Source organism: Falco peregrinus, chromosome 6, assembly GCF_023634155.1.
Source record: "Falco peregrinus isolate bFalPer1 chromosome 6, bFalPer1.pri, whole genome shotgun sequence".
Taxonomy (NCBI): Eukaryota; Metazoa; Chordata; class Aves; order Falconiformes; family Falconidae; genus Falco; species Falco peregrinus.
The window spans coordinates 28,573,870-28,589,944 of NC_073726.1; positions in this window are offsets into that span (position 1 = coordinate 28,573,870).

Consider the following 16,075-nt stretch of genomic DNA (forward strand, 5'->3'; position numbering starts at 1 on the left):
TCCCCATCATTCTTCACTGACCTTGGTGTCTGCAGGGTTGTGTATCTCACATATTTTCACTTTTTTTTCCCCAGTTGCTGTGCACCAATTTTTACCCTTTCTTAAATATTTTATTACAGAGGTGCTAGCAGTGTCACTGATTGCCTCAGCCTTGGCCAGTGGCAAGTCCATCTTGGAGCCACCTCAAACTGGCTCTGTCCAATATGGGGGCGATTTCTAGTGTCCTCGTGGAAGCTGCCCCCACAGTCCTCCTGTCAGCAAAACCTTGACATGCAAACCCTATAAACCCTGTAAACTCATGCTAATGTTCCTTCTCATACTTCATCTGCAAGGTCTGACTAGTGGATTTTCTGAAACTCATTTGCTCAGTCAGACTCAATAGGATTGATAATGAAGTGGTTTATTTGGAAATTGCTAGGAAGGTCATTGGCCAAAAAGGCAAGAAATGAGCCCACATGCTGGCCTTTACTGCTTATACATTGAGATAACTACACCATTATGCACCTGCTTTTCTCTGGTGGGTGCAAGACACAGGTACATCACAGTTAGAAGCCAGAAACATGTAAGACCAAGAATACATCTGATCTGCCCTTTCTTCCCTGTCAAAGTCCCCATACAATGAAGTTAGCAACAACCTAAGTTACCTTTCAGTAGCACAATCTACCAGTGGTGGGAAAGTTGTTATTATGAAGCAAGTGCAGAAGGCAATAAGCCATCCGTCTGACTCAACCAAAAAAGGTAATATTCAAATATTGTACAGAACAAACATTGTACAGAACAAATACACCATTCATCAACACAACAACCCTTTGATCACCTAAAGAGGCATAAAAAATTAAGCAGGCAAGCAAGAGCAAGAAATAGTGGCAATGCCCTTCTTTTTAGCGGGGACGGAGAGTACACACCTTGGTAATTAAAACTCATAGCTTTCTTCTCAAGGAACTTGAACCCAAGTCTCAAGTTATGGGTGAATATTCACAGTGCAAGGTTTCAAGACAGACCTGTCTGAGGTGCTCTTGTTGGAGCAGTTTTATTTGTATACCATATTTCACTATTTCCTGTGTCATGGGGAGAATGACTTTCTAGTTTAGTGGTTAGCGTATTCACCTGGAAGGGGAAGTCCTCAGTTCCTATGCCTGCTTCTGTTAATGTTTCTGTATTTTTTCATTTAAGTATTCATTGATGTGGATAATGGAAGCCAGGCCTCTGCTCCCAAATGAAAGACTATACCATGAAGATACATAGTCATTTGCATAGGCTTGCCATCTTCCTGTTCCCATGAATATTTAATTAACCTATGCAAAGTGAAATTGTTTCAATATGAGGAACTGAGAAAGCCCTGCCCTAGAATATTCTTTAGCTTAGTGGTTAGGGCAGTCAGGGAAGTGGAGAGACAAGTTCAAATCCCCTTAAGCAGAAGAGGGAATTGAACCTGGATCTTCAGAGCTTGGTGGGTATTCTCAACACAGTGTTATTGGTGAGAAAAAAGTAGCATCTCTGTTTCCTTTTCTTGCCTGAGCTAATGGGACGTCCTGCCAAAACACATCATACTGAAAGATCATCACAGAGTGTGATTGATACAATCTTTATTAGAAAACAAATGATTTCATGACGAACTTTGAAAGAAATTGAGTAAATGATGTGACAACAAAATGGCTTACCACAAGGGAGCATACTCACACCTGTATTATTTGTGATCTACACAAACGATCAACTGATCTGTAATGACAGAAAAAAATTAAGGTTGTCAAAATTCAACTTCGCAGTTCAAGGACCTGTCCTGAACAAAAGCCATGTCAACATCAGCATTCTACCAGATCTCAGAATATCACATGAAGAGTTAGTGAAATATTCCTACAGATATAATGCTACCAAGTCTCTTTCTTCTCTAAAGTTCAAGGCGCCATAAACAGAACACAACAATCTCAAAAGAGATGTGACTCAGAATCCAGATTGCTTGGAACTGACATTGGACCACTTCTTTCTCCTCAGGGCACAGATAGAAAAGACAAAGTGTGAGTTTAACCTATAATATAAATTACTGAAGAAATACGTGAATTCCAAACTGAAGGTCAGCTCTGCAATGTTGTAAACCATGGCACTTGTGTTCAGTTATCTGGTAGATAAATATTTATGTCACACATAAGAAAGCACTGATATATCAGCACCTATGAAGAGGTTAGATATCCTGTTGAATGGACGTGGTTGGTTTTTTTATGCATGCCTTAGGCCAGCTGATGGAAGCAATCGTATCTCCTAGCTGGGATCACCTGACTGAGGAACGAATGAAAAAAAGAAAGGGGGGGGGGGGGGGGAGCGCGGACACTGAGCAAAAACAACAGGAAGCAAAGAGGGGAGGAAGGAAGAAACAAGCTTTGAAGCATGCCATTAAATGCCCAAAGTCACCGGACTGGTAAGACCCAATCAGTAATATGCCTGTTCCCAAGCCCAGTGAATTTCAGATAAGTCTGACTGATGAATTTCCATTTCCTGCTAGTTTCAATTATTAAGAAAAATTTACCTGCATCATTTCCCACTCTTTTTCCATTTAAGCTCACTCTGAAAGTGAAAAGGAAAAAAAGAAAACCCTAATTTTGATAATTTTCCTGGAGTTTATTGACAGAAGTCTCTATATATTCAGTTCTCTGTGTGGACATCATATCTGCTTGATGTCAACCTGGTATCCAATGCACAGGGCTCTCAGGTGGCTGCTGCATATTCTCTCAGCTGAGGAGATTGTTAGGTGAGAACATCTTCATGTCCAGTCAGCCCGTAACACAGACAGACGAAACGCAGAGCTGTGCAAAAAAAGCTGCAGACAGACCAATCTTTGTCAATCCCAACACAAACTTTACCAGAGTGTTTTACAGCAGGCATTCTTGGAGTGCGAGCATGGACTTGCACAAATACGGATCTTGTCTGTTTAGATTAGGAGCTCTCTGAGGCAATGACTTTCTCTTTGGATGTATGTATCCACTTCATAGCACCAGTCCTGCCATAATAATGCTAATAATAATAGTAACAACAGCAATAATAACAATAAAAATAATAATAATTTCATCCAGAATGCTGCATAGAAGAGCTGAAGGGCAGCAGGTGTGTTGGGGAAATAATATAATACATCAAATCCTATGCAGTGAGCACATGAGCGTGTGATATCAAAGACACTACCTATGAAATTAATTTGCCAGTGACACTGCCTTCCTACCATCCCTGGGCGTTGTGAGAATTAATTAATGCTTGCAAATCGCCTTGAGAACTTCAGAGGAAAGATGCTTTATGTATGCAAAGCCCTGCTGCCTTTCCCTGGTGTCTGCTGAACACCTGTGCCCATTGCATCATGTGCTCCTCTGTCTGGTCACAGAGTGCTTGCTGTGTACATATGGCCTCAGTATGATTGATGGTTGGATTCGGGTGCCGACACTAGAAGCTCTCCCCTGTCAGCGAGGAGCTTGCCCACACATGCCCATGCACCATCAGCCCCTTTCCTCCGGCACAGTTGTCAGGTTTCCCAAAACAATGATTACCTTTCCCCAGAAACAAACCTCCAACCTGACACCCTTCCTAGCTGGCATCTTGTAGCATGAAGGCTCCTTTGCAGAGGTCTGTTCCCTACCTCCCAGGGCTCTTGTGAAACTTCATTCCTTCATGTTTGTAAAACATGTCAAGAGGCCAAAGCACAAGTGCAAGGAGAGAGGGGTGCACATTCTTTTTTTATGACCACTGTTAGCAAATCATTATAGCCGTGCAAGATGTCCAGCTTGTACCACAAAGGTCGCTACAAGCCCTCAGGGAAGGGCAGCAAAGCTGGTGGCGATGGCAAGAACAGCAAGGTGAGGCTTCTCCATCTTCAAAGTGGCCAGCTCTAATCTCAGCGGACCTGAGCATGCCTGGAGGCCATGGCAGCTGCTCTGAAGGGAGCTGCAGGTGCATTATGCCTGTAACCCCACTGCTGAGGGGACTCTGAGTTATCAAATTCTTCTTACATTGAAAATTACTCCAGCTTACAGCAAATAATTATTTACAGTGAAGGAAAATACTTATTTTAATGCCTTTTTCCGTCTCTTTATATATTTAATTAATTGTTTTAAAGCATTAACACCACTTGTTTGGGTGGAATTTTTTAAATGTATATATTTAGGCTCAATTTCCAGGTCATCCTTGACACCCCTATCACAGCGGACCAGCCGTGCTTACAGCCGCCTCAAAAGAAGGGATGGAAGACTGTTTCCAAATGCTGCTCCCTCCTGACTACAGGAACTATACCATAGCTCTATAGGTGTTGGAAAGCAGTACTCTTCTGTGTGATTTTATCTGGGTGATTTTAAGCAACAAACATTGGCAGTCATCTGCCTTGCCCTGTTCAGCTGCACTCAGCAATGCACATGAGTGTGTGGGGGGGAGAGGAAAAAAGCACGAGAGTGTGTTGGAGGGAGTCAAGGCTACTTTCATCTTCCACTGTCCCCTTTTCCACACCTGAGTAAGAAATGGTGGACTCATTCCAAAAACCTCCAGCTTTTCTCAGCACTGTAAAGAAGTGAAACCCAGAATACATACCTGCTGAATCTGAAGCACTTGGAGTCATAAATTCAGAATCAGTTATAAGCCTAATATGAGACACGTTATCTTGCCCTTAGTCTCAGGACTTATTCATGGAGCACTGCCTGTGAGATCAGATGTTGATATAAGGACTATATGAAGAATTCCCCTTGACTATAATCAGAAATTCCCTCTGAGTGCTGCACATAAACTTCTTTTAGCCCACAGCAGAAGAAATCCATTAGGGAACCCTTTTTTGACCACTGATCGGTACCAGCGGTGATGTTTCACAAGATTGTTTCAGAGGGCAACAACTTATCCTTTCTTTTCTTTTTTCTTTTCTTTTCTATTCTTTTCTTTTCTTTTCTTTTCTTTTCTTTTCTTTTCTTTTCTTTTCTTTTCTTTTCTTTTCTTTTCTTTTCTTTTCTTTTCTTTTCTTTTCTTTTCTTTTCTTTTCTTTTCTTTTCTTTTCTTTTCTTTTCTTTTCTTTTCTTTTCTTTTCTTTTCTTTTCTTTTCTCTTTTCTTTTCTTTCTTTTCTTTTTTTCCCTTTGTGGTGGTTTTCAGTCAAGTGCTTTCAAAGTTAGTGTGGAAGCCTGAAGTCGAATAAGCAGGTTTTGGTTTCTTCTGTCTCTGCTGAAGATTTGTCTTTTCTGAGTGGTCTGTCCAAAAATGATTCTGTGTGAAATGAGAAATAACATTCTTTTCTTTTTTCAAGAATTAAAATATTTTTGGGACTGTCTGATTTTCAGATGACAGGTCTTTTTTTCATTCCACTCCAGAAAAGCTAGTGTTCGCAGAAACTTTCAATTAGAATTTAATTTCTCTGACCAGCATCCTCAGAGTTATTCAAATGCCTTCAGCTCCACCATTCCTGTTTCACACAAACAGAAGTAATAATTTTTTCCTGGTCTACCCAGATGCTGGAAAGCTGAGTCCTCTTAAAACTGTGTTCAGCTTCTATGGTGGTTCATCAGGGCCCTAAAAGGACAACCATTAGCACTCAGTGCAATCTTCCTTTGGCTTTCCCGTTCACCCCATCTCCTCCTTTTCTGTGCTTTGCATGGGTGCTTGGCTTCTGCCTCCTCTGAAGAGCTTCAGCTCAGCCCATTCCATACCCACAGGCAACTAATAAAGGTCAATCTCAGATATAATGAAAGGGGACAATGAGTTTGCTCTGGCCACTCCTAGTTTTCCCCACTGCTTCTCACGAGCTCTTCAGGTTCTTCTGGTTCCTCCACCAGGCTTGAATGTTAGGGGGAGGCTGTTCCCACCACCATCCCCAGCTGCTCTTCAACACTCATGTCCTTTGAAGATGCACGTAGTTATCATGTTATTTCAAAATACCAAAGGTCACATTACCTTTCCTTTTCCCTTCCTCCCTGCTGGAAAGTCAGGGCAGGAGCAATTACTAGGTAAACCAGGAGGAACAGGTTTGCGGAGTGCTGCAGTGAAGCTCTGAGGGACTCCATCAGGCTGGCCTAGTGCAGCCAGGATTCCCTTTGCCCCAGCTCATCAGGCAAATTGGGCAGGAAAGTGGCCCGAGCACAAGGTATTTTCCCTTCATCTATGTTGGGCCTTTTGCCACAGAAGGTCTGATTAGGTAGCCAGAAAAGGACATTCATGAGGCCACAAAAAGCTCACTCCTCCCTACATCTTTTACCCAAAATTCCATTCTGGGGTGATAGAACTGACTGCCAGCAATCAGCTTAAACCCCAGGAGGTACTGCAAATCACACATTCGAGGCTGTAGGAAAGAAAGATATGTGTCAGCCATAGACCACCCCAAATTCTTGATGAGCCTCTGCCAAAACAAGAATCAGAGCTGTCTCAGATTCCTCCTCTTCCAGCCTACTGTGCAACAAGGCTTCCACCTACTTTTTTCTGTGATTCCTATAAGGTATGTTGGCCCTGAAGGATAAGAACTGCAGTTCTGCCTAGTAATTGCATGATGTAAGTAGCAGGTCTACCTCGCTCCCTCCAGCTCACTCAGCTACAGGCTGGGTAGAACCAGCCCCTTAAGAAATACTTTTATGGAACTTCTGAAAAGCAGGTGGTCTGATGCACCGAAAGTATATTAACACTAATGAAGATAAAGAATTTCACAGAAAGATAATTGTTTGCCTAGCAGCTGAATTTATTTTTGTTCTCAAGTTGTAATTAAGAGAAAAGTTACAGTTTAAAATGCAGTCTCTTTTTTCCCTGCTTTTTTTTTCCTTGCCTAATAAGCAGAGAAAGAAGTTGATTCATCTCTATCAACAAGGTAAAAATGTATTATTTTACCCACACCTGATTTGAGCACACAAATTTTACTGAAATGAATAGAAGAAAGATAAACAGCTGGAAAACGAGAAAACACACCAAGTTCAATTTTCCAGAATCTTGGAGGGCTGGGGGGCGGGGGGGGGGGAGCGGGGGGAGAAGGAAGAAAAATGGGACTTTCCCACTGAAGTGTCATTGTGAGGATTCAGCCATGGACCAGTAAGATTGTATCTTGTGATGCTGGGGAGTTAAAGCTCTTTTTCCAGCAGCATGGAAGGTTGAGCAAGTTCCATGAACCTGATGTTCTTATTACACACTATTTGTATGTGTGTAATGCTTAGTAGTTGTAAACTTAGGAATCTAGGAGTCATACCAAACTCCAGCATGTCAAAAAAACAAACCTGGTCTAAGAACACTGCGTGCTGTACAAAAAAACAAAGAAACATGGAACAAAAAGAAAAGGTCTGCTCCAGAAAGCTTGCAATCAAAGCAGAAGACAAGAGGTAATGAAAGGAGTCGTTTCGTATCAATACAGGCAGAAAGGGCAGGACAAGGAAAGCACAAGGTGATCCAGAATAATGGACAGTTGCCTCACAAGAACAGCACAGGAGCCATGTCAAGTTCTTGCAAAAGTCTCTTCATTAATAAATTTTGCTACATGAGGAGTAGGGACAGCACATTGTATCAAAATTGGAGAGAGTGTTCATTTGATAGGGACAGAATTGCAGCCAGATGAACATCCATCTCTGCAATGGCTTTCCATGACATGACAAGTTTTGATTTTAATTTTGGATTTTGGATCATTTGAGTTCAACCTAAAAAGAATTTTTTTCTCTTTAAAATAACCTATGAAATTTGAGTACAGATCTCGGAATGCATTTAGGTGTACAAATTAAACAGGGATAGATGTCTGAATACCTTTGAGAATCTCACATTCACTCTAAATTGATGAGCAGTAAGATAAAGGTCAGTATCCTGCAGTACAGTAAGCACTGACCCCCTGGATCAACATTCTGGTTTATATAGAATAAGAATTATTTTTTTTCTATCAGTGACTGGGTTCAAATGTGTCAGAAAAAAATTATAGTCATTTGCAGGAAAGAGAACTGTCTGCCCATCTTCTCTTGAATAACTATTCTTAATGTAGACAAGTAAAGATACATTTAGATTTTTAAGAAAGAAATATTCTATACTTCCTTTCTCTTCCTTTACCCAGCTACCTGGAAAACATCTCTAGCTATTCCGTGGAATCTTGCTAAATTTTCAGGATAGCAATTAATCAGATTAAGGTAGCCTGTAAGCAAATCACATGAGCCAGGCAGGAATATGCAATCATTTGATGTTGCAACCGCAACTGCACAAACACACAGACTGGCAATTAGCTAAACTGCTGGGATGACTGGCCCCAAAGCTGAACATTTTATATGTTCCCTTCTCTATCTAGAGCTCCTCCAAAGACCCCAAAGCCTGAAGTTGTTTGGACACAGGTTCAACTTTTGCTGTCAGAAATTCTTCAAAGATTGTGAACCTCAGAATGAATGAATAGGCTGTTTTTCTGAAAGTGAACGAGTCAGACCGCTATCAAGCAAGTCAATTAAGTAGATGTTTAATGCTAGCTGATGAGTACTTTTAAAGATTAAACTCAAGTTTATTATTAAAACAGGAATCTGCTAGTGATTTATTATTTTCCAGTGATACTTTTCTAAGAAACAACCTCTGCTATAAAGATTACCTTTTCCTCCTTCCTTCCAAACACTTCAAGTATTTTTTGATTCTGTGCTTTCAGTACTCATGTAGAGTAGCAATTTTTGGCACATCAAGTACATTAGATAATTATATGTCAGTTGAGAAGCTCTCAGCTTCTTGTCACTAGTCTATAAGCTCTCTGTAATGTTGTAATACAGTATCACAGATATCTCAATGAGATAACATGTTAAGTGTCTACTGGCTATATAATTTGAACCAAAAGTTAACAAAGAGAACTGATCTTTTGGTAAACATATAGTATATTTTTGTCATCTCTTCCTGATAGTGGTTTTGATAAGCAGATTTAGATGTGGTGTTATCCTCTGATTGCTTTTGCAGTGTACTTGCAAGACAGGGAACTCCTTCATAATTCCTCAGACAGGCGGTTGAGAGGAATTTCCCAAGTACCCACAGATCAAAGATTGTTCCCTGTAAATGGTGATGGTTACTGATATTACAAATCCACCCAGACGTTTTATTCTTCCTCATTCTAAAAACCCTTTCACTTCTCTCTGCCCAATGTGGATTCCCATTAAGTGAGAAGAACAATTTGAAGCAATCAAGAGTTAGTGTGATAACCTTAGATTGGTCATTAAGGACAACATTGTGAATGAGGCATAAACGACAGAGGTCTATGAAATCAGAGGCATGGAAATTGAGAGCAATTGTTCTCTGTCTTCCAAAACAAGAGCAAGGGGACATCAAATAAAACATGGAGGAGACAGGTTCAAAACAAACAAAGGGAAATGATTCTTCATTCAGTGTATAATTAAGCCATGGAACTCCTTGCCACAGGATGTTGTGGATGCTGTAAATTTACATGGGTTCAAAAAGGACTGGACAAGTTCATGAAATAAAAATTCTTCAAGAGCTATTAAATACAAAGACATTACCTCTGGCTCCGGACAACGCTGAAATGCAAATATCAAGATGTTGTGAGTGCTCTGAGGAAGTCTCACTTTGCTATTTTACTTTTCCCCAAGCATGTATTCATTGTTGGCCCCTATCAGGAAGAGGTAGATGTGTTAGACGGATCCCTGTACAACTGGTACAACTCTTCCTAGGTCTTTACTTCATACAGCTGTCTTATTCAGGGAGCAGGTCAAGTGATGGCCACTGGTAGACATACCATCCGCTTCTTAATGCTCTTTCTCCAAATTAGAGCAGTAACCTGAAAATAGGTGTATTGCTAAATACTTTTATTTTGACGCAGTTTAGCTTCCCTTATTTCTGCCTGGAAGGTACAGAAAATTGAAGCTTGCTGGCTGCTTCCGAGAAAGGAGGGTATAGTGGCCTTTCAGAGGCATTTCTCCTCCTTGTGCTCCAGTTTCTGATAGGGGTATGTTTGTGTAAAGAAGTGGGGTGTCTCAGCTCTTTGCCTCTCTGGGCAAATGGGCTGTCCAAATAACCACCCCAATCTTAAATATTTAGTGATTCAGAAGTAGAAACACACATTATTTGGGATGCTTGGCTACGTGAAAATTGTCTGGGAAATCCCCCAAGATTTTTTTCCTGTTACTTCTGGCATTTGGCAAGCCTGCCAGTGCCTCCCTGACTAGAAGTTTGCCTGGTAATGAGGAAGAGTAAGGAAAATTGAGGGAAAAGTGCCTCCATCCTGCAAAGCACTGCCTGGTGTTCTACCTGATAGCCCCTCCATGTGAACAAGCCTTGGAGGGAAAAGTATCCCACTTCACTCCTTCCAATTCCTAGTGCCTGGGTTTGGGGAGAGTTAATGCAGGGAACAAGTCCTGTCCTGCACCAGAGTGCTCCTGCATCTGCACAGGCTAAAAGCCTTGTTAGCCAACCCCTTGGTCCCTCAGGCTTACCCATTTTTGCAGGCTAAATTAACACTTTGGTGGTGGGGAGTCAGAGAGCTACTGCAAAATTAAGTCTGGCTGAGTGATGCACACACCCCTCCCGTGGGATCTAACAGCTGAAGAGGAAGCTTAGCTTCAGGCCCATTGCAGGTATCCCAAATTGGTCACCCCAAGAGTGTGGAGGCACACAAAAATTAAAATCTCCACTGCAGAATTTAACCTGGGGTTTCAAAAGCCATTCCCCTCCCTTCCCAGCACCCCTAAAAAGCCTTTTGGGAAAGGAAGGCAACTCTTCAGGCTCCACGGGTATTATTATTCGGAGGCCTGTTTTGTATTTGGAGTTGGCTGCTCCTTGGGTTCACCTGGGTATTTTAGCGCATGCATGCCTAGGTGTATATTGAATGTGCCTAATAGCTGCAGTAGGTGGAGAGGGAGGAAGCTGTGCTCCCAATGATGGGAACTCCTGGAGGGAGTTGTCTTGCCACTGGCATGCTGTCAGCATGCCAATAAATAAGAAAGTTGACATGATCAGAGGCAGCTATCTAAACAAAACAGGGTGAAAACTCCCAGCTTGCATGGCAATCAGGCACAGGAAGCTCATTCAGTGGGCATCCAGCTTCTTCCCATGGTTCAGGTCTGGTATTCCAACAGCTAGAAAATATCCCTGTCCTCCAAAAAAGGCCCTGTGGCCATTGTCCTTTTTGTCATGCCATTCCTGCTGCCAAACACCACTCAGGATTGTTGGTAGGAAACATGAAATAAGAAGTGATTCAAAGGCATCACAAGCTCTTTTTCACAGGTTTGCAAGCACTGAAATTAGCCACTGAGAAGCACTATCCCTGTTTGGGAACAGAAAGGGTTGCTTCTTACAGTGCTGCAAATCACTGACAAATTCATTGATGCTCTAGCACTCCAGATTTTATCCTTGCACGGGCACAAACCTAGATCTCGATGTCTGTGAGGAAATCAGCATCTAGAGGCAGGAATATATAGAAATCATTCCTTCATCTTCTCAGCACAGCCTGCATGGGCTAGTGATCTTCATAGCTGGCTGATAAATACATAGCTGGTCTAGCAGTGACCCCAGTTCAAACCCCCAGTATTCCTACTAGGCAGTGATGGAGCTGATTCTAGGATTTTCACCTCTTGAGAAAACAGTAAAGCTAGAAATGTAGAGGTTACTCTGGTCACCAGTATCTTCTGTGCTTCATTGTTTAAAATGTCCAAACAAGACAGACTGACTCTGTATTTTAACTTTTAAATCATTCAAGTGGGAGACACAGATCTCTTCCAGTAAGACAGGAAAGATCTGAAAAAGAGTCTCCAAGATAGCAAATGAGTGTTTTGACTGGTTGCTGGAGACATAGTTCATGGACTGACAAGTAGGCTGTGAAATCTGAATGAAAAATAGTATCTGCCTCCAATCTGGAGTTGGGCACCTGGCTTCCTAAGCAGAAAAGAGCACAAAGCCTCACACCTATCCTTGGCTTTCCTGCCATCAGACTGGGCTTCCACTTTGTGCTGCCACATGCTAAACTCTTTTGGGTGTGCTTGATGCCCTGTGTGTTATTGCACAAGAAACTGCTTGCCTCAACTGGGCAACTCAATATCAACAGTTCCGAAGAATTAGAAGCCACTCAATTTAGTGCTGTGATATGTAAGTCCTTTGGTACATGTGCATCTTTGATACCCCACCAATGACAGAAGAGCTAGACTAGATTAGAATGGAAAAGAATAGACCAGAACAGGAGCTTTAATCCTTATTCATTTGTATCCAGGATCTTTAATAACCGCAGCCTCCCTGGATCAGTTTATTTAACACAACTCAGTTACATTTGATCTGCTAAAGCTGGCAACCTTCTTGTTCCTCGAGCATGCTCTTTATCATCTTTTACAGATGAGAGCTCTGCTGTCTGTCTGTCCCTGTCCCTCCCTCCCCCCAACTGACATTCAGCTCTTCCCAGGGACCAGTTGAATCAAATGCATTCAATCTTCCCTCCTCTTAAGCATATTAAATATGCCAAATCATGTACCATAAACACAGTCATAAGATTTCTTTGTTCCACAACTAACTCTCAAAGCTATGTGCCAATGACAGATGTTCTGTAAATAAACCAGGCTTCCCCTGGTCAACTGCTTGTATTCACAGACTCATCCAGAAGAAGCTGAGATTTATGTTCAGTAATGATTTTGCAAAAACACAAACCGATCAAAAAGCCCAGCAACAAACTCCGTCTAAAGGATCTTCAGCTTCACCAGATTTCAACAAAAACTGTTAAAGGACCTTGGTGTTTTATGGAAGTGGGAAAAATAGCTTGCATTATATATTTAAAGACAACTTCATTTGGACATCATGGGTGTGTATAACCACAATGACCTTATGTTAGAAACATGGCTATAGACTGTGAAATACAGAGAAGGGCTACCTGGATGAGGAAAGAGACAGAGAGTCTGCTTCAAAATAGGAGACAAAGGAGTGGTCTAAGGGGAAAAGGAGAGAGTGTCCACATCCAGTTGGCCCAGCTCTGCTGAAAACCAGAATAGAGCTGACATTAATGTGGTCATGGCGTTTGCAGGACCCTAGATCATATTGCTGCAGTCCAACACACTATCCTACACAGGTATATCAGCTATTTTTCAGGTGTCTTCAGTGCTAAGTCAATGTAACATGTCTGAGCATAGCTGACTGAAAAATGCTCAGCAACAAAGGATTATAGGAGTTAGAAGTGCCCTGTATAAATACATTGAGACATAATCAAGGGAGAGTAAGAAAAGCTCTCTGAGCTAATGGCTAATGCTCTCACCAGAAGCAATGGTATTTAATGACTGTGATTACAATTTAATCAAGATCTATAAAAGTTTTGGGATGATCAGATGATGAAAGATATTAGTGCTATAACTGCCTGTGATGCTTTGTGAGCCAGAAAGTGCTGCAACACACACAGATGTGTTGTGTGTCCTATTTACTGTAAGAACAGTAAACACTCTATCAGAAGGGTGCGTTTAGTTCACTGCATCACTTCAGAACAGAGGTTGCATGAGGGAACTTCTTTTCCATTCCAAGGGACATCAGGATTATTTTTTTAACATAAAATATTAATTTCTAGAGTTTCTATTACCCGCTTAGTAGATAACTATAACATTCCTGTAATCTTTTTACTTCTCAAAAAGCTCCTTGATCCTAGGCTGTAAGGCTAACCAGAATTTTCTCATTTCCTGGAGTACATATTTGTGGAGAGGACAATGATCACTGTCAATGAGGACAGACACTTTCCATGCTAGTGTTTTCCTTTCAGGCCCAAGTCCAGCATCTAACATCAAACTCAGCAAGATCTCCAGGCAATTGTTTTACTCAACACCACCCTAGTTACTGGTTGCCAGTCTGCCTAACCTGAAGATAAGTATTCCCTCAGAAAAGTTCCATCCATATGAGCATGACCAGCTTGCAACTGTCCTCACCTACGTCTTCCTGAGGGTACCACTCAAGAGCTTTCATGCTTAGACTCTCTGTCTCTGTGTTGTTCTAGTGATGGGGAGGTTTGCCTGGACCTCTAGAAAGAAACTGTTAAAAGGGCACTGTGCAGGGACTGTCTGTATTGAAGCCCTGAAGAACAGGTTTCACCTCTAAGCAAAGTGGAACCAGGCGCTAACCCAGCTTCTGCCCAGCTGATTAAATGCGCTCAGGCTTAAGAGATCTCCCAGTATAAGTGAGGGTGGGTTTGGGGTTTTTTCCCTGCATGGATGATCAAGCATTTCAGATTACAGTTTGGGTAGTTGTTTATGGAAAGGAGACAAATCCTAAACCAATATTAAAAGTATTCTACCCCAAGAAACTTGAACATGTAACTTAACTCAGAAGCTGACACCAGCTTTTATTTTTTAAAGGTTATTTTTACTGCCAAATCTCAGGAGTGCAGGTTTGCTGAGAAGAGTAGAAGTTTCCTTCCTGTGGCAGTGAAAGTTTGAGACATGGTGAAGTTTTTCATTAAAGAATAAAGTTTAGTATTGCAGAAATTTAAATACTGCTAAAAATCCCCTAGAATACTTTTTTGCTGACTTTTAAAATTATTATTTACACTACTACAAGAGATTATTTTCTCATGAAAAACAGTGCCTTCCCCCCCCCCCCCCCAGCTGTTCGATCTGGGGTACATCCTAGTATGTATATCTGAGAGCCAGGAAGTAATACTGATTAGAAATGCTTTAATTTATACTCATTATTCCCCAGAAAAAAAACCAAACACGTATAAAGCAAGAAGCATAACTAATGAGCACAGATATCTTTCAAAAAAATATTTTCATCTTAAACAAAAATATAACATGACATCAATAGAAAAGACATCTACTTTTTTAGACACCCTCTTTTTAAAATTCTCAATATTCACAAAAAGAGATTTTTTAATGATCTTTGTTTTAACCTGCCTCTTTAAGTGTGTATGCAGTGTAGACATTCTTTTTTTCCCCCCCTAATGTTCAAAATTAAGCCCTTCTGTATGCCTTCCATGTTGAAGTTTATAACCTCAGCCTACACAAGTCCAGTGCAGAAAGATCTACAGCCTCCAGGCAGAGTGAGGAAGCTCTTTAAAGATGAATCATTTTCATAAATGAGTGCAGAGGGAGGTCAAGCCAGGGGACACAGAAGGTTACATGTGTGGCTGAGATAAGGCCTCATTCATCCACTTCTTACTGTCAGGTCTTGATGGGTGAACATTGCCTTGAGCTCCCATAAAACATGTTGTTTGCAGAAAACTTGCAGGTGGTTCATAAAAAAGTCCAAACTGTTACCAAGAAATTTATCTCTCAACTGCTGGATCTGTTTATAATAGAAGTGAAGGATCTCATAGAGAAATTAAGTATCAGAGGCTGACTTATATTGGCTTGCCAGACTGAAAAACCCAACCTGCTTTCCAAATGCTGCACTAAAAATGTCAAAGCAATTGTATTGATGACATCTTGACAAGATACTGTACAAGACTGCTAAAAATACAACAGCAACAACAAAATAATATTGCCTGTTTATGGAAAACTTGTCCCTGGGGAAGGGATGTGGGTATTTAAGAGACTTTTGTGGAGGAAATTCAATTGGTTCTCACTGCAATCTTTGGTTTTAGAGAGTGTCAGTCTTTTATTATGGTGGTACCTGTTCAAAAGCCATTTTTTAAAAGGGCATCGTTGTTTCTCCCTGAGTTTTGAAGCAGATATTCAGACAAAGCTGGGTTGTGCTGGAAAGGGGAAAAGGTGAGCGTTAAACTGAATGTAGGAAGCATCATATGGTGGACAGTTTGATATTGTTGTGAACATTTATCCACTGAGGGCTGGATTTGGGACCTGTTGAATTCAATGAAGCCTCTTTATTGACTTCACTAGACTTTTAGCTCCAAGGAATTGTCTGGAAACCAGCTGATTTCACACAAACTATTCTAAAGCCACCAACTAGTAGCAGCTTTCAACAGGTACCAACCTGAAAAGCACTCACATTCATGGTTAAAAGGCCCCATGTCTATTACATTACAGTCTCTCATACTCCTGTCTCCTCCACACAAAAATACAAAGTTTTCTGCATTCTCCTCAACTTGCTCTTCCATGCTTTCGTATTCATAGATTTTTACAGCCTGAAGGAGCCATTATGATAATCTGGTGTGACCTCCTGAAATCAATGTATCAATGGGATTGCACCAATATTATGGAGAACAGTATTTGGCCTCTAGACGTC